Source organism: Hevea brasiliensis, chromosome 13 (genome assembly GCF_030052815.1).
Source record: "Hevea brasiliensis isolate MT/VB/25A 57/8 chromosome 13, ASM3005281v1, whole genome shotgun sequence".
NCBI lineage: Eukaryota > Viridiplantae > Streptophyta > Magnoliopsida > Malpighiales > Euphorbiaceae > Hevea > Hevea brasiliensis.
Genome location: NC_079505.1, coordinates 1 through 20,669, shown reverse-complemented (window position 1 = coordinate 20,669; position 20,669 = coordinate 1). Strand labels below are relative to the sequence as shown.

Genomic DNA, 20,669 nt, shown 5'->3' with positions numbered 1-20,669 from the left:
TTTGCCAACACTAGTATTTTTCTTCCTATTTATTTTGATGCATGAGTTTGTCGTGGATTAAGACAATGATATAAATGAGTTTTTTTAAGTTATTTATTAAATTAATCCTAATATTTGCATCAAATCACAATTATTTGACTAATTACTTTTTAATTTTATCAATTAAAATGTTAATTATTTTAATTTCAAATTAAAATGTTATTTTTTAAAAAATTACATTAAATTTTTAAATTAAAATTTCAATTAATCAGATTAATTTATATAAATTATTTTCATATTAGAAACTTAGTAGTATAATATATAAATATAATTATAAATATAATTATATCAACACAAAAATTGAGATGAAAATACGACTGGAGGCTTAATTCCTTCACGCCAAACTTCTCAAGTTCGATTCCCAGTTCCAACGTTTATGTTCTCTTGCTATTTAACTTAACTAATCCTAACCGTCCATTCCAGTTCTGATAATCTCAGCCCTTGTAAGTCTTAGTATACCTGACCCTAACCTCATCCTCACGAGAGTGCTCATCTCCTCCAACTTTCTGCCGATTATGGATGTCTTCCCTGCATCCTCATTTCTATATATTTTTTTTCTCCAGCAACCCCTTGTGGTCCCTTTCGATTTCTTACCCATCTCTAAATTTCTTTGATTTAAAGCCTCCCTATTTTATATTATTTTTATTTGTGTAGCTCTTAGTATCTTTTCCATCAACCACCGCTCTCCTCTCATCTGCTTGTCCTTTCTCTCCTTATTGGCCATCGCTCTTCTCTGTGATTTTAGGAGTTCTTATGGCCCCAGTATCAGCAACAATTCTCCTTTCGCATAAGCAAGTCACAGGTAGCAGAGAGGTCAACAATTCTCTTATGTGATTATTGGGAGTTTTTCTCTTACTAGCCCAGATGGAAGAATCTTTTACATTTAAATCTATGCTACTTAATGGGTTTTATTAATTTCTTAGGTTTGTAATTGATGATATTGTATTTTGGCATTTAACTAAATACATCAGATTTGTTCTTTTTTTTTAGGCCTTTGCTATAAATACATCAAATTTGTTATTTTTTTATGCGTTTGCTGTAAATCTATGCCTTGTGATGCTTGAACCTTGATGTTGAATGTGATAAATGTGCTGTAAACTTTGCTGTTGCTTGCTTCTGTTTTCCTTCGGAAGATACAGACTTCGTGCATTGCTTTTGTCTCATTCCTACATATTAACTAACTATTTTTAAATAACTTCCTCCTCCCTCTTCTTTTTGTATATGTATAAAACAGGACAGGAAATGAAATATTATCTGCTGTTCAAATATTGGCTTTTTTGGAAACACCATTATCTTGGAAGATGAAGGTGTTGGTGTTCATTCTAATCAACTATGCTATAGCAATGATGATTGAACACGGAGTCCAAACCCATCACAACTCAAATTACAAAATATGTGTTAGAAATATTCGTCTCCAGTTGGGTTATGCAGCAATTGTGTTACTTGCTTTGATTCATGTTATCAGCTATGGTGTATTACTTTTGAGTTTATGCGTCTACTTTGTTATACGATTTGCACGCAATCCATATCAAGACTTATGTTTATTAGTAGGCGAAGATTTGCAGTACTTAAAGGTGCTAGTTGAAGGTGAAATCCAAAGGCTATTTGGCAGGGAGGAGAGAGACACTGAGGAGAGAGGCAGGGAGGAGAGAGACACTGAGGAGAGAGCCGCTGAAAATGTCTAGTTGGGTATATCACTCTAGTAAACCTGATTTGTCTTTAAAAGTTTAGATTTCTCTATAAAATGTATGATTTTAGCAATAATTATAATAGTTTAAATGTGATAGTTTAGTCCATATTAATGTATCTGAGTTTTAGAATTAATATTTGAGTTGGAGAATTTTGAAAGGGTGTTCATTGAAATTTTGAAATTTATTTATGTATTGCATGATTGAACATGTTAGAATATTTGTTTATTGCCTTGTTAAATCTCCCTCTCTCTCATTTGTAATTTTTGATGCAAAGAGGGGTTTTGATTTGTGTTGTTTGTAGAGGAAGACATAGGGAGAGGGAGAGAATTTATTATTATTATTATTATTATTATTATTATTATTATTATTATTATTTAACACCATTAAGTCCAAATTTGAAATATTTTATTACAGTATATGAGTTGTAGAAATAATACAAATACTCATCTCTCTTATCATAGCAAAATACCCATCTCATTCGCAGGGTGTGTTTGAGATTAGAATTGGCTATTGATTCCATACTCAAAGCTTGTAAATCAAATAATGTTGATCTTAGTCCCAAGTTTCAGATGGTTTCTTCTAGGCTTAGGACCTGCATATTTAAATGGGGCGCTTGTTGCTCATATCACGATCTTTACCATTTGCTACTCCAAGCATCAGGAAGTGCATTTCAAGCACTAAGGAGGCTGCTAACTGGAGGTGGGGAAAACAGCATAATGTAGGAACAAAATCATCAGTCTTCTTCGTCTATTAAATATTGCTTTGTCTTAATTATTGCTTATTTATTAATATTATGTAAATGACCTTTTTCATATTGCTTGCTGCTACTCTGACCAATTTGGTGATTAATTTCTCTTTAATCTTTTCTTGCCCTGCACTGTCCATGAATTCTACAAAGTTGAGCTTCTTGTTGCAACTTAAAAGCTTTGTCACTATCAGTTCAGATATGTTAGGTCTTGGATTTTAGTAGGGTAATTAACAAAGTTGTTTGTAAAGGGTTTATTTGCTCTTGAAGATTAGCTTTGGATCTCTAGTTCTGCGGCTTGAGTGGGGCCTTCAGCTGTTGTTTATTTTTGAGTTTACTTTGGTTTTCTTTTGTTCTTTTTTTTTCTCTTCTTTTTAATTCAATGGAGTCAAAATTAGTTGAATAATAATTAATAAATGTTAATTATATAACATGTACAACTCTCTCTTTTAATAACTCAAATAGATTTTGTTTCAATTATGTAGCAACAGAAAATTATAGAATACAAAGACTGATATTGAGTCAGCGGGCTGGTAGTAACCACTAACAAGCAATGTAATTGTTAGAATAAATTAGTCTTCAAACACTCTTATTTCACATTAGCTGGTCATAGATTTTGACATCTCTTTATAACTTTTTAGATTTATAATTTTGTTTAGTGAAAAGATTTATAAATTTTAAATTAAAATGATAGTAGAGTCTAATTTATTTTCTTTGGGTCATGTAATTCTTTATAATCTCTTAAGCCTTGGAATGCTTCATAGGTCTTGCATTTCTAACAGTGATCAAAATTACTTGGGCTCTTTCTACTATTGGGTTCAATCTTAAAAAAAAATACAGGTTGCTATCCAAAATTATCTTGAAATTTGGTAATGGGCCTATAGTTATAGTCTTATCAAATCCTTGTTGGGCTTTGGCTTGTAAGAGAATTACTATTTAAACTTTTTATTTTAACAAACAAACTATTTTTTTTTTAAATATATCAGTTAATATTTATATTTTTGTTTAAGTTTTTATATTTTTATTTAGTATATTCTTTAGCCTTCATTCATTCAGTTTAAATTAAATTTTTTTGTTAGTATTTAAAAAAAAATTACCATTATAAAAACCAAATAGTTCAAAGCTTATAAAAAGTAGGAATTATATTGTTGTGTTTTTTAAATTATTGAAACTAAATAAAATTCAAACTAACGAGAGACAAAAAGTAAATAGAATAATTTTTTTTTGGTCAATAGGCAAATGACATTACATAAAAGGTTTAGAGCCCAATACATAACAAAGGAATCATGATTACAACATAAGGCTAAAAGTCTGATTTCAATCCAACACAACACTTCATTAGCCCAAATAGAACCACTACATGAGTAACCAAAATAGGCCCTAATTGGCTGCCTAGCCCAGTGGTAGAGAAAAGGTCAGAAAACAAAGAGAAATCCTTTCCCTGCTGCCCATTTGGGAGACCTATAGCAAAAGAGAGACCCGAAGCACAGGAACTGCCGCCACCGCCCAACCATTCACAGGCAGATCCAACCAAGGAAGTTTCCAGCAAAATGGAGTGCAAGGGAACAAAAATTGGCCAATGGCTACAGAGGAAAATTCCCCACAGAAGTATACTCCTCAATTTCTGAGCAAACCATTATGACCCAAGAACAAAGAAGAAGCACAATGCCATGGACAGTACTAAACCTTGCCGAAAAACACCAGAAATCGGGGGTGAGAGGTGACTGACTCTTTGACTTCTCTCTTGTGCCTTCTAGGTTGAGCTAAGATCCTCAAACCCGACGACAAGCCACCCCAAATCTCCCCTAGTATCCCAAAAGCTGTAGTGACCCAAGCAGAAAACAATCCAGACCAAAGATGGCCATGTAGATCAAAAAGTGCTTTAACCATTTCTTCATATCTGCAACAAAAACAATATATTATTTATGCATACTACAACCCCGCCCGGAGGTGCAGAGGGAGAACCCATTTCTGGGACAGGGAACGGAGACTCCCCCTACCCCGATGCGGTAGAAGTTATTAAATGGAATAAAAATATAGGAACTAACCCTAAAGACCATTGTATAAAATCGCTTTGGGAGAGAGAAGCGCATTGAAAATTTTATTGCCCATCCAATATGGCTTCTTTTCCTCATCCTAAAGACGGTTAATTGCATCAATCATCTATTAATTTAAGTATTTATTTTCATTTCAGTTATTTAAATTTAATTTATTAAAATAAAATTAATTAACTTTAATTTTATTAAAAGAAAATTTCTAACATACAATAGTAAATTTTCATGTAAAAAAAATTATTATTTTACCCCTATTTTCTAGAAAAAAAAAATCACCATTTTATTCAATTTTTTTTTCTATTTCTCACATTCTTAATTTCTTACAGTCAAATTATTTGATATTTATTTATTAATAAAATTATTTTATTTTTAATAAAATTATTATTTATTAAATTTATTAATAACATTATCTTATAATTTATATTTTCTATTTGTTATTTTTTTACTATTAATTTAAATCTTATTAACCTTTAATTGGGTTCATTAATAAATAATTATATTTTCCCCTTTAACTTTAGGACACTATTTTTGAATATTTTACTTCAATTAGATAATTTAATTCAAGCATGAATTAATTTACTTGACCTCTTTAATTTTAAAAATAAAATTTTAAATTAAACAATTAAATTCAAATCTCAACATAACTAAGATTATAATCAGTTTTAGTTTGTTTTAAATAAAATATACTAATTTTTAAATACCAATGGTAATTATGTAATTAAATCATAATAGAAAATTCGAAAATAAGCTAAATTAGGGTTTAGGGTTTGTCATTATGGTTCAGCTAAATATCAAGGTGTCATTAATGTTTAAAATTAATTTATTTTATTTTAAAATAAATTAAAATTGCAATTATCGTCTTAATTAAAATGAGGCCTGAATTTAATTATTTAATTAAAATCATATTTTAAAAAATTATTTTTCAAAATTAAATAGAGTAAGTAAATTAATTGATACTTAAATTAAATTATCTGATTGAAATAAAATTTTAGAAAATAGAGTTTTAAAACTAAAGGTTGCATATAATATTTACTGATGAACTCAACTAGAATTTAATAAAATTTAAATTAATAATAAATAAAAAATAAAAGTTAATAAATAATGTTTTTAAAATTATTAAAAACGAAATAGTTTTATTGATAAATGTGCATAACTTAATTTGACTATAAAAAATAAGAATGTGAAAAAAAGAGAGAGAAAGAAACTTATGGGAGGTAAAATGGTGACTTTTTTTAAAAAGATAAAATAGTAATTTTTTTTTAATTTAGAAACATATTATTAATTAACTTATTAATGATATATCATCAAATACAAAACTATATCCACTGTTAGCATAAAATTTATATATTAATACTTGAAATAAAATTGATTTTTATTTAAATATTTTTAAATTTTAATTACTAAAATTTTATATAGTATTAAAAAAGCAATTATTAAAAAATAATGTTTTTAAGTCAGATTAGAAAGAGGTGAGTTATTTTTTAAAAAATTATATATATATATATATATATATATAATTGTTCACTAAAAAATTATTTAGAAAATCTAAACATTTATCTTTAAAAATATTTCTTATATTTAAAATTTAAAAATTTTAATAATAATAATAATTTTGGAATCGCCATATGATATTTTATTTATTTTATTTATTATTTTATTGGTATATGAAATAAAATCAATTAATGTAAAAAAATAGAAAATAATCTATTAATTAAGTAATTTCAAAATTTAAAATTAAACAATATATTTTTTTTGAATTTTAGCTACTAAATCTTACCTTATACTAAAAAAAAAAAGAAAATATTTTATTAAAATTTTAATTAGATTAGTAAATTTAAATAATTATTTAGTAAAAATTTATTTATGAAATTTAAACAATTATTTTTTAAAAAAACATTTCTTATATTTAAAATTTAAAAATTTTAATAATAATAAATTTAGAAATTTAGTGCATGGTTAAGTATCCCTCTCTTATTTGCAATTTTTGATGCAAATTGAGTTTTTGATTTAGTTTTTATTTACAGAGGAAGAGTTGAGGAGAAAGAGAGAAAATTTTTTTTATTAAATTATTTTATTAATTTCAATGAAAAAATTTAATTTCAAAAATTATATATGTTCATAGTCAATGTAAAAAAAAAAAAAAAAAAAAACTAGAGACCAGCCACGCGCAGAGAAAAAAAAAAAAAAAGACCCAGTAGCACCCAATAACAAAGAGAGCAAATGAAATTCGGCATTAGAGAGACGAACTTGATCAGATTTAATCTGATTTAAAAAAAAATAACAACATTGCCTCATCCGATTCAGAATACGTCAAACCCAGCTGCTTTCCGATCTCCAAACATGCGAGTTGCTTCAAAATTTACATCCAAACCAGCATCATCTCGTCTGGTTGTTCAATCACACAATTTCCATCAGATTCTTTCTTACTTTCCCCATTTGGTTTGAGGGAGACATCAATAGAATGACTTCCACCCCTTTGATTGGTCCTACCCACTTGGTCCAATAGGATGACCCTGGTTTGCATCTGCTGAAATGGATGCTGGTAAGAGAGGCTCAATTGAAATTTCTTGTCTAGATATACTTCATGATTTGGGCTCCCACAAGGGATGAGAGCCGAGCTTTGATTATCTTGTAGAAGCCCGTTACATTGTAAAAGCCTTTATCCATGGGCTCTTTATTAGTAGCCCAACCATTACTCTGCAGCTCACAATCTTCCAAATTAAGATTGTGGAAGAGATACAGCCTCATGGTTGTTGTGGTTAAAGGGGTGGAGTGATTTGCAGACGAGTGAGAAGACAAAGAAGAGGGGGAGAGCACGCTCTGCCATTTTAAAACTCCAATTACATTGCAGAGCTCTTTCCCGCAAAATACCTATCTCATTCTCGGATGTGTTTGAGGAACACAGGATTATAATATCAATTAATGTTTGTGGTCCTCTATGGAATAGCATTGGCTTTTGAACCCAACACAATGCTCGTAAATCAAATTACCAAACAATCTGCTTCCTTGCCACCATTTTACTTGTGTTGATCTTAGTCCAAGCTTCGGATGGTTTCTTTTGGCCTTATGGACCTGCATGTTTAAATGGGCAGCTTGAAACTCATATCAAGATCTTTACCATTTGCTACTCCAAGCATTTGATGAGTTGAAGAGGCTTTCGGGAAATGTATTTCAAGCACCGAGGAGGAGGCTAACGGGAGGTGGGAAAACTTCCATAGTAATATTATAATCTCGTATTTGAAGGGTTAAATTAATGAATCTTCATAAATATTTTAAAAACCAGATGAGATTTTGCTTAGAGACTTGCCTCAATTGGAATTCTGAATTTGTTTAATTTCTTGCATTTCATAATATTGTCAGTCACAAATAAAATTTCTTGCCCTGTTAAGCATGATGGCTTCACTTAGAATTATATTATTCATAAGAAAATGATTCATTTCCATTCTCAAGCAATCATATTTTATTTTTATTTTTTTGAAAATGAAATTTTTTTAAGTTAAAAAAAAATAAATCTTTCATTCTAAATATGAGAATTAATAAAAAAAAATCAATTAAATTGAATTCTTATTAAATTTTATTAATTAAAATTTAAAATTTATATTTATTTATTTTAATTTTTAAATCACTTTAGTGTTCATATACGAATTCAAATTATTTTTTCTATTTTATGTTTCTATTATCATCATTTTATTTTTTTTAGTTGTTTAACTATTAAATTGTTAAATTTGCATTAATTATTGTTATCTTTATTAAACTATTTTTTAAGATGACTTTGTTTTATAATAAATAAATTTTACTTTATACACCAACATTATATTAATAAAGTATCATATTTTCATCTCATTACAAGAAAATTATAATAACAAAAAATTATAGGTCTATTTTAGCAATTTTTTATATCTTTTTTTATACAAACACTACTTTAAAATTATAAGAATTTGATTCACATTATTATTTTTTTATTATAATATTATAATAATTATTATTATTATCTAAAAATATTAAAAAACAATATCTATAAACCTTTTCATAATATCTATTAAGAGTTGTTAATATATTAAATGGGTAAATTTAGTTTATAAATAGCAATATTTAAATTTATTTTATTCTTAAATTATGATATAATTTATAATATATTTAATTATTTTTTAATAATTAAAAATTTTTTTAAGATATTGTGCATATACATTATTTTTATATACTAAACCTATTATTATTAAAATAGAATTGGATCTTCTTCAATATAATTATAGTGCAATATAGTGAATGATTTAATCACTATTAATAGTTAATAATTTTATTTATAAAATACAAGTATAATATTCTTTATTATAAAATAGAATTGGATCTTTTTTCAATATAATACCCACAGCATTGCGCAGGGTATTGTTATTAACTAAAAAAAGTAATTAATAAATTAAAAAAAAGGTGGAGCTTTGTCCTACATCGTTATTGCACGTTGGGCCACCATTTTATTTTTTTAGTTTAAAATTTTAATTTAAACTAGTTTATTTTTTACACGTGTATTTATTTACTCGTGTATTTTTTTTTTATTTTTAACCGAAATTTTAGAAATATAATTTTAATTTAAAATAATTATTATTAATTTAAATATTTTATTTTACATACACAATAAAAGTAGGGATGGCAATAGGTCTAGTTTTTTGGACATTCAAACCCTAATATGATATGTTTGGATGATATATAATTGAGTTTGGATTTAAAAATAATACCCATTACGAGTTCGAATCAAATTCGAGTTTTACATGTTGGGTATCAATTACTTGAACCTATTTATATAAATACTTAATTTAATATAAAATATATATTTTTATAATAATATTTTTAAATTTTTTATTTTTATTTTAAATAAATTTAAATATTTTATGAAATTATTAAAATTTTAAAATATAAATTATTAATAAAAAATAATTTTTATGTAAATTATTAATTAAAATATAAAAAATTAAATATGTTAGGATATTTTTCAGGTAATAATAATCGAATTTTGGAACGAGTTCGAGTAGTTGATAATAAAATTTAATTGAGTTTGAGATGGGTTCAAATTTTAAAAATATTAATTGATTCGAATATAGTGATTTTCATAAGTACTTTATCTATTATCATCCCTAAACACAAGTGATTCTATATAGTTTATAAATAAATGTACAAATATAATTATCATTTTGGCATTTTGATAAAAATTAAATTAATAAAAAATTAAAAAATTTGGTCTTTACAAAAATGTAATTTTAATTATTATAATTTTTCAAGAGAGATGCCGTAAACACTTTATTGAGAATACTATAAATGTTTTTTTAAAATGTTATAAATATTTTCTTTTAAATGCATAATATTCTTAATAATTGATTTATGTTATTTTATAAGTAAAATTAGAAATTTAAATTTAAAATCTATTTTAATTCGTATATGTTGAACAATAATAAACGTAAAAAAAAATATGAAAAAGCAAATGAAATGAAAGCGTGTTTCCTGAAACCTTAATAACTAAAAAAAAATTATCTGTAAAATGGATATCTCAATTAGGGATATCAATAGGTTGAATTTTTGTAGGTATATAATCTGATTAAATTTTAATAGGATGAGTTATATAATCAAATTTAGAATACGTTCGAGTTTAAAAAATAATATCTATAAAGATATCTACAAAGAGTTTAAATCGAATTCAGATTTTACATATTAAATACTGTTGTTTAAATTTATTTATATAAATATTTAATTAAATATAATATATATATATATACTTTTGTAATAATATTTATAAATTTTATATTTTTATTTTAAATAAAATAGAATTTCAATATTTTTTTGAAATTATTAAAATTTTAAAATATAAATTATTAATAAAAACATTTTATATAAATTATTAATTAAAATTAGTTCAGATTTTTTTTCTTAGACAATAATAAATTTTAAACAAATTTAAAGTTAATTTAAATTTTAAAAATATTACATGAATTTAAATTTAAGTAAAGGCATTTTCTTGAATATTTTACGCTTGCCATTCTCAATGGCTCCTTTCTATATTTCCTTTTTACTCGATTGTGCAATGGGATTAGTGAAATCGAGGGAAATTTTAAAAAATTTTTAAATATATATAATAATATTAAAAAATGGTGTTGCTTTGATTAGAATTACGATAGCAGCGGTCTGGCGGCCGACCAACCAAAAGGCAAAAGAAAGAAATGGCTTGCCTATGGGCTTTTCTTTTTTGTCTCGTCGTAGACACTGTTAAAGACCAGCACTGACTCAAATTAAAAAAATATTTGAAAAATAAAAAGTAATTAAATGACAATAAATCAAAATAAGAATTCATAAAATTACATGAAAATTATCAATCACCTTATATAATTTGACACTTAAAATTACATGAAAATTACAAAATTAATCTCTATTTTATAAATTTTTATATAATAAAAATGTATATAATAATAAAATACAAAACTTCAAGTCATTTTCGCTATTAAAAAGAAAAAGTAATTTATTAATATAATTTTTTTATGTCTATAAATTTATTATAATAATTATTTTATTCTTTTAAAATAAAATAAAGCTTTCATTTGATTTTATAATAATTAATATTACTTTTTTACAAATTTTTTATAATAATTATTTTTATTTATTTGAAAAAAAAATTAAAATTTTTCTTTCAATACAAATCATGTTAATCCTTAAATTTTACATATATTATGTTGATAGAGATATAGAGGCTTTTTCCTGAATAGGGTATACAAGGGAATAGAAAAAGTAAAAGAAAATTAAAAAAAATTAAAATTATAGTTCCTCCCAATTCTTTCTTATTTTTTTTTTATCTCATCTTCACAGATAAATATTTTTATATTTTTCTCGAAAAAATAGTTCTCCTTAAACTCTATTTTTTTTTTTTTATTCTTCAACTGTTGAAAGAATGCTACCTTGGAGGCATTAATTTCTTTGGATGATGATGATGTTTTGTAGAATTCGAAAAAGAAAACTATAATAATAAAAAAGAGAAAATATCGAAACAGGATCCATAGGCGTTAACTGAGTCATCGAGTGATTTTTCAGAGAGTATGATTGAGGGTTGGTCACTCACTATATAAAAGCAGCGAAGCATGAAAAGAAGGCAGCCATCAAACTCTCGGGTCTGTCTCTACAAAAAATAATGCTCGGTCAACCTAACCAACTAGAAGAGTACTCGATAGCCAAGACTAAGTAGAAGAATGTTCGGGCATCAAAGACCGAACAAAATAATGATTGGACAACTCAGATTAAGTAGATAATAAGTTTAACTTAATATCTCGAGATTCATAAAAATAGTTATAATGACTACTTAGTCCTTTGGTCTATAAATATGAGAAATAAATATTAATTAAATATGCTTGTTTTGTCAAAATTATTATAGAACTGTAACACTCTCATCCTTACTAAAAATCATTCTTCCTTTGCTTTCTAAAACTTTGGAGTTTAGCCAATTGGAGCATCTAAAACCATCAAATTGATACTCAACATCCACTTACATCACCTACAAAACTGATGAGTTAGAAGGGGTAAGCTTCTAGGTAAAAGCTTAGTAAGTGATTACTTACAATATATATCATACAACAGAGGGAACTAGAGAACAAGAAGCTAAATGAATAAATTCAACAATAAAATTTTTATAGATTAAGCTTCAAAAAATAGATAATAAATTTCAACATACATGCTATCCAAATCCTAAAATCACTATATCAATCTCAAATTAAATTCTTCCTAGTCTCTAATTATTCCTCACATATGTAAAATATTGATAATTGGCTCTTGACATCTAAGGATATGCTAAGGTATCAAAATAGATATCAAAATCATATCCATAGTGTGTTAACTTTGTAGTGGCAGCTCCACCTCTCCATAGGCAACCTTTTCCTACTGTAATAATTAAACTACTAAGATCCCTCTAGCGAGAGCAAATATGTTAAATACAATTCAATATTCTCGTAGTGATACTAAGGCATATTATAGTTGTCAAAACTATAAACTATCAAACTCACAACCTCCAATAATATAATTATGCTGAATAAAAATTCATTGCTATCCAAAGTAGCTAAATAATCAATCGATCATCAATTTAATCTACAATCTCATAATATTTCCCACAATTCCAAACTATTAAACCATACATTTTAAATTTTAATGTTATCTCTCCATAACATGATACTAATCTCATCTCCTTTTGCTATTTTTCTCTCTTTCTTATAACCTCTAACTCTCTCTCTCTAAACTTGCTAATATGCATGGAATAAATTAGAGTAAAGAATGAACAATTATATTTTAAAACTAAGATGACTCGAATCAAAATATCAAAATACAATAATGATATCAAAAACAAATCATAGCTTTCAAAGATCAAGAATTAATTGAGAAGCAAATTCATGCTATATATTGTAAATACCACTCACCTGACTACAAGTACCAACTCACAAATGTCACTTTTCCATCCATATAAGTCATAATCCAAAAGCTCCTCCTAAACCATAATAATTTAATAATAAAAAAAAACCACAAGCTTCACTTTTCATATTAAATATCTAATGAAAATTCGACAGCATTTCCTCTTAAAATTAAACTAAACTCTTTGTCATAAAACTCAAATCCGCAACTCCAAAATTATATCAACATATTAACTTGCATAACTAAATCCACAATTTCACTACCACTTCCTCCATAAACTTAAATTTCCATTTTCATGCTATTTACTTCCTTTATGTCACAACCCAATCCCATGGGCCAGACCCGTACTAGGATCTGGGCCGGCATAAAGCCCCCGAGACCCATAGTAAGCTTTATTGTTCCCAAATCTATAATCAAGGCCAAAAACTGAGGCCCAACATGTAAATAAAATAAAATAAAATATTATATTTTTATTTGGGCCAATCCAACCCGATAATCATTAAAAACTAAAACTAGGGGAGCCCAGCTCAACCCTGATACCATCATTTTTAAACTATTTAAATGCCATAAAAAATTTTCATTAATTAAGCACCAAAAACTTAAATTCATTCAGTCCCTAACAAGATCAATACTACAGCTAGCAAATGTGGAGTTCTAGATTACAAATTAAGGAAATAATAATACAATGAGTAGCTACTGATAAACTTATGAGAAAGGAAGTAAGTTATTCTGAAAAAGATTTCCTCTTGTAGCTTGGAAAAGTAGGGTAAATAAGAGTGAGCGTTCGACTCATAGAGTAAGATATTGATTTTAAATACAATTTCTATAACTATCTAGGGCTAATGCATCCCTAAGGATGAAATACAACATAGACCATCATATTCAACCAAATTCAACAATATTCGCACAAAGAATAATTTGGAGCACTCATACACCCATGTGTCACATCAATCATATATATATATGGAAGCTGATCCCCTACACAGCTCTCTTAATTCTAACCTCTGCCAATGATATCAACTCGAGCCGAACTTTCTCTTAATAATCCAAATGCAGGAGTCAGCGAGATCAATTCAAAACTGTACCCATCTCGACTTATCACAAAAAAGACTGAGCCCCAAGTGAGATTAGCTCAAGCCGATCTGCCCGTCCTACCTATATCCAGTGTTACACCACATGCACGCCGATACATGCACACATCTCTAAATTACCCTAAGGCGACACCCACATCAATTTTATCAAATAATAATGCAACATTAAGCGTGCCTATAATAGCCATATACATATAATTATAAGTGAATGCATGAGCATACCTTGTATGTATAATAATATTGAAATTATAAATAAAATTAATATCTACTTATAGATCATCAGAGACTACTGTGACCGCTACGAGGAGGAAGATAGTTGACCTTGATCACCTAAACAATTATATTGTGAATTTATTAGTGCTAACTCAAATCAAGAACTTTAAAGAGGCAAAGACATCTTAATTTATGCCGAAAATTCGACAGAATTTTCCTTATACCTAGGATTTATCTAACCTATAAGGTAGTTCAAATAATACTTCTAATATCACAAGCCTCAAGTCCTTTTATCATCACATGGCCCCTCCTGGACCCTCCAAACTAGACCAAACTCAAGCATTCAGACAGTTTAGTTATAAGGTTTAAAACCATAATTTTTCAAAAATCATCCAAACTAACTTTAAAATTCTATAAACTTGCCCGCGGTACTTAACAATATTATAAGGCTATTGCAAAAGGAATTATAATTTTCTAACTATTCACGAATATTTTATGAATTTTATTCTAAACCCCGTATTAGGCAAAATGAACAACTTAAAGTTTGGATTTATCTATGCCAAATCTGACACTTGGAATGCATTCGGAATGTCTGAAAATGCTAGGATCGACTGTTATATTGACCATCTTACGACCAGGCCATTGGCGTGATCGGACCAAAACTTCGATCCACGCACCGTGAGCTATCATTGATCTGATCGCACCTAAATAAAGCCCAAAAATTGCCAATAATTATCATAAAATTATTTTTAATTTTTGGGAATTAAAAAAACTGAAAATCTCACAGAGCAATTTAGATCGCCCAATGATCGCTTTTTTCAAATGATGTCCGATCGGAGCGAGGTCGGTCCCATCTCAAAGGTTTTATTGCTCTAAGTTTATCGGTGGTCTTGAATTTCCAATCTGACAGTCAGATCACCGAAAAAGTGGCTTAAAAGCTTGAAAAATGCCTATTTTCTCTTTCCTTGTTTTGCGTGATTCTGGTGGCTGTCGACAATGAGGCTGGTCGAAAAAAACTTCCTCTGGTGGAGGGGAGTCGGTTGGGACTGGTAGGGTTGCTGGTCATTGGCCGAAACGGCCAGGTTTAGCTACACAATTTCTCTCTCTCTCCTCTCTTTCCTCTCTCTCCTCCATTTTTCACTCCGCTTCTGCATATATGGTTATCGATCATGGCTGGTAGAGGGTCACCAATTGCTGTGGGTCTAGTTTGGGTGGTTCGTAGGCAGTGATAGTGGTTGGCCGGAGCAAAAATTGAGAGAAAAAATGGGAGAATGAGAGAAAGAGAAGAAAGATGGGGGGCTGTTCACATTTCAAAATTTGACTTTCTTTTTCTTTTTTTTTTTCTTTTCCTTTTTCCTGCTAGATATCCCATCAAATTAACTTTATATATTATATATTTTTTTTCTTTTCCTTCCTACTAAATGTCCCATCCTGTCCAACTTTATTATTATTATTATTATTATTATTATTATTATTATTATTATAGCCAAAACCAATAAAATAATTTAATAACATTTAATTAAATTTTTTTGTAATGTAACTAATTGATAATTTAAGTACCACTACCAAATATTTAAATCATTTCATTTAACTAAAATAATCAATATATTAAAATATTTATGTTTCAATACTAAATAAAATATTTAAAATTTATAATAGAGTTTAGATAAAATTGATAACAATAATGTACTCGAATTCATACTCTTCGAACCATGCTTAATTGATATAAAATTTCCAATAATATTAATAATATAGAATTTTCAAATTAATAATAATAAAAATCTAAGTACAAATAAAAGAAGTATAATACCAATATTTTAATATCTAATACAATATTAAACTTTAAAACCAATCATTTAAATTTAAAATTGAAACATTAAAATAATTTTTACAAAATATGTTTAAGAATAATATTAGAAATATATAAATGAATGTATTACAAACATTATAATTTAGTTAGATAATATTAAAACAATATTTGAATAATGCATATAAAAATATAAAATTTATATTTTAAAATATTTAGGTTATTACACTTTAATTATAATTGGTTACAATAACATCAAATTATTTTTCCAACTACCAATGCTTACATTCACCCCATTTTAACCATTCGCAAATATAATTTTTCCATTTTCAATAAGTATATAAAATTTAAAGAACCCATAGGAATCATACTTACCACTATTTTATACCCAAATCTCGACCCAAATATTGAAAATATTTTCATATCACTAACATCCAACTAAACACATATAATTATTTTTTAAAAATATTCTACAATCACTTAATAATTCCTTAAACACTACATCTCATCTCAAAATAATTTTAGTTCTATCAAAATCACTTATTCAATTTAACCCAACCATTAATATCCAATCTAGCATATACATTCAAATTTATATATAATGATTCAACCGTCAGATAAATCCCAAGTTTTAACCATATATTTAAGACATCCATATACAACATTTGTAAAAAGTTTAGTATCAAATCAGCTCTACATCATGAGATATCAAAATATTTATCCAACCCTTCAAAATCTGAATTTTTCAGAATTCATTCTTACTCAGATAATTCATACAAAATAATTTGTATCTCATAAACAACAAGTTCAAAATTCACCAAATTTTAACACAATAGTCCCAACATCCTAAAAATCATCTATAACAAATTTCATAATTTTCTAAGCATCCTAACTACTTATTTTCCTCAAATTTTTGTAGCAAAAATTCAGAATTTCAATTGCAGACAACCTATGTTCAACAATTTATTTCTCTAAATCCAACTATTGGAAAATTATCAAATTTTAACCATAACTTCTACACATATAAGCCTCAAACATATCGAAAAACAATGGTAAAAAATTAACTAAACTCACCTAAATGAGTGTGAGAACTGCTGCCCTTGCAGAGTCCTGCTTCTGCTACTATTCACCTTCTTCTCCATTTCTTTCTCTCTAATTTCTGATATTGTAGACCAAATTCCTTCTTTTTCCCTTGCTAGCATCCTCCCTCACTAGAGAAACTCTAAAGAATTTGGCCATCCTTCCTCCCTTCTCTTCTTCTTCTTTTCCTTCTTCTTTCTTTCTTTCTTTTCCTTTCTTCCCCTTTTCTTCCTCCTTCCCAATTCTTTTTTCCTATTCTTTTTTTTCTATCTTCTTCATTTTTTTAATAAAACCTACTGGAGAAACCTGTGACGCCCTCACCTTAGGTAGTTCCAAATATTCTACTATTTCGATGACTGATACTTGTTCGAATAGCTGGAATGTCTGGAACTATCCTTAAATTAAAGTGTGGGGTCATAATTTAAATTATATTAAGATTAATTAAGTGAAAAGTAATCAAAAGAAATATATTAGAAATCAGTTAAATGTGCTCTAGTTGTAGCGATGGGTAACTAGCTTGGGAAGTAATTGAAGTTAGTGTTTTGGATTTGTCTCCTACTCTAATTAGTGTGGGACCTTGTGAGACATTAATTTATACTTAAATAAGGTAAAATAAAGAATTTATAAGTTAAAGAAATGAAAAGAAGGACATAAGTTACATATAATAAGCAAGGAAAATAAAAAAAGAAGGGAGATGGGAAGAAGTGGCGGCATAGAGAGGAAGAAAGAGAGGAAGAATTCAAGCTTTCTTACTTAGGTTTTTCACTCCAAAATCAAGATAAAATGAATTCTAACCACTTCTATGCAATTGATTTCTACTTCTTCTTCTTTAATTTCATGGATTTGAAGAGAGAAAACCTAGGGTTTATGTTGACTTAGGTTGAAATTTTGGGGGAAATGAAGAATTGATGGAGTTGAAAGCTTGTATGTGTGCTGGAACACTGTTTCTGCCAGTAGGCTGCAGGACCAATCATTTTTGAAAATTCATAACTTGAGTTATGAAAATTAGATTTTTGTGATCTTTATGTCTATGAAAATCTTGATGGATGCTCTAAAACTTTGTAATTTTGTGTTAGACCTAATTCCCCTGTTAAGATAGGGTTTGAAGACAAAACTTTTTGTTGCTCAAATCTGGAAAACTAGTCTTACGATTTTCAGAAACAGAACATCCCACTTTAAAAATTCATAACTTATCCCACAGAACTCGAAATATGATGATTCTTGAACCATTGGAAAGCTTAATGAATGCCCTAAAACTTTGTAGTTATGGCCAAGAACTGATTTTTCCAGCTATATAATAATATTGTTACATTTCCTATTACTGCTCTGGATGTGATTGAAGTCTGAGTAGGTTGCACATTTTTGTTCATAGCTTGAGATGTAGACTTGATTTTGATATCATTCAAATTGGAGATTGAAATGGACATATGAAGTTCAATTCTGGAAAAGATGCCCTAAAACCCTTGTTACTAGAAGTTTTGGTGGAATTTTAACTTTGCTGCCCTAGTTACTGGAATTGACTGAAAATTTGAAATTGTATGTGTGGTTGTTCTTTTGGGGCAGCGACTTTGGGTGAAGTAAATTGGTATTGGATGAATGTTTGTTAGGTAATTCTAATTATAGGATTAAAGTGTTTTGGATGAAGAATACAAGGTATTTTTCAGGGATCTAAAAAATAAAGGAAACTAGTTCATTTTAGCATATGGTTGTTGCACATCAAGTGTTTGATAAAATGCCTCAATGAACTTAAAAAGAAGGAAGAGAAAATAATTAGATAAAAATAATAGTTAAGATATCTATCTGAAATATCTGTATTTCTCTGCATGATAGCAAGTCATAAAGGGAAAAATGAAGTTAATTACAGAGGTGGTGAATTAGCTTAGTTTGGTGGAGAAGAAATTTGTGCACAACTAATATTAAACCATTAAATGTTTCTACATATTTATGTTGATAAAATGCCTTTATTGATACATGTTTTATGTTCTTTAAAATATGATTGTACCACAACAATTGTTTAGATTTCACTATGGTTATGATGAATTTTACTTGAAATTATGATTTATATTATGTTCTATTTGAAAAGTATGTGATGTTGAGATTTGCAAGAAATGGATCCAAATGGTGAATTCATGCTTATGTATGAAATAAAATTCATTTATGATATTATTTTCATATCTCATAGCTAATGCTTGACATGGTTATTACCCATTCCTCATTTGTTGAGGTGACACACTGGTGTTTGGGTGGATGTGATATGGATACCATGATATGTGCACATTGATATGATATGGTCTCCCTCACGTAAGAGGTGGATGAGATTTGAAGATGGCCCTTGCATCTTATATATATGGTTGTCGCAAGGACTTTGCGGTTGCCGGACGATTCTCACCGAAGTGGAAAAAGTGAGGAGTCGCCACTTTAATTTTGAGAGAAATTAAAGAAAACCATTTGTAAAAATTAAAATCCACTTTGAAAACAAAGATTCTAGGTTCGGGGTCCGTATACGGGTGGGGAAGATGTTAGGCACCCCACTTCGTCACTCAACGAGGGTAAGCAGATTTAATGTTATGCTCTTTATAAATTGATAATTTAGGGGGAGGAATGATGATGTTAATCCTTTGTATGGATAAAAGGAATATTTAATTTTTCACTATTTAGCGTTGCCTAAGAACACGAGTACATGAGATGACCCTTCAGTGAATAAGTATTGTGTAATGGATTTTTGTTGGGGGTTAATTTGAATACTGAAGTTGTGATATTTTAGTTTGAATTTAAGCTAAGAGAATTCGGGTAAGAACTCTCTCCCGATCTCTTAATGTATTCTGTTAAAATTTAGCGGATTTCGGGTAAGAACTCTCCCCCGATCTCCACATATTTTATTAAGATTTTTACCGAGAATTCGGGTAAGAACTCTCCCCCGATCTCTTAATATGTTGCGTTAAAAAAATTAGGCTGAGTTCGGGTAAGAACTCTCCCCCGATCTCTCAATATATTGCGTCAAAAATTAGGATGAGTTCGGGTAAGAACTCTCCCCCGATCTCTTAATATGTTGCGTTAAAAAATTAGGCTGAGTTCGGGTAAGAACTCTCTCCCGATCCCTTAATATGTTGCAATAAAAAATTAGGCTAAGTTCGGGTAAGAACTCTCTCCCGATCCCTTAATATGTTGCGTTAAAAAAATTAGGCTGAGTTCGGGTAAGAACTCTCTCCCCATCCCTTAATATGTTGCGTTAAAAAAATTAGGCTGAGTTCGGGTAAGAACTCTCCCCGATCTCTTAATATATTGCGTTAAAAATTAGGCTGAGTTCGGGTAAGAACTCTCCCCCGATCTCTTAATATATTGCGTTAAAAATTAGGCTGAGTTCGGGTAAGAACTCTCCCCCGATCTCTTAATATATTTATTAGAATGGCGTCTTATAAGAACTTTGAACTAAGGATTCAGGTAAAGGGTCCTTCTTGATCCCTTTTATATGGGAATGAAGTACCGAAGACACAGGAAACTCCTGTATAAAGCTTTTCC

General features: G+C 28.3%; 2 long non-coding RNA genes across 2 annotated transcripts; one reads left to right on the top strand and one right to left on the bottom strand.

The window, feature by feature from the left end:
• Nucleotides 1–363: 363 nt before the first annotated feature.
• Nucleotides 364–1,887, top strand: LOC131171758 (uncharacterized). The gene is made up of 2 exons (XR_009142398.1): nt 364–962; nt 1,274–1,887. It is a non-coding gene; the product is annotated as an uncharacterized LOC131171758 (long non-coding RNA).
• Nucleotides 1,888–3,680: 1,793 nt separating this feature from the next.
• Nucleotides 3,681–4,619, bottom strand: LOC131171757 (uncharacterized). The gene is made up of 2 exons (XR_009142397.1): nt 4,524–4,619; nt 3,681–4,375 (listed from the first exon to the last, which is right to left on the bottom strand). It is a non-coding gene; the product is annotated as an uncharacterized LOC131171757 (long non-coding RNA).
• Between the last annotated feature and the right edge of the window lie 16,050 nt (nt 4,620–20,669).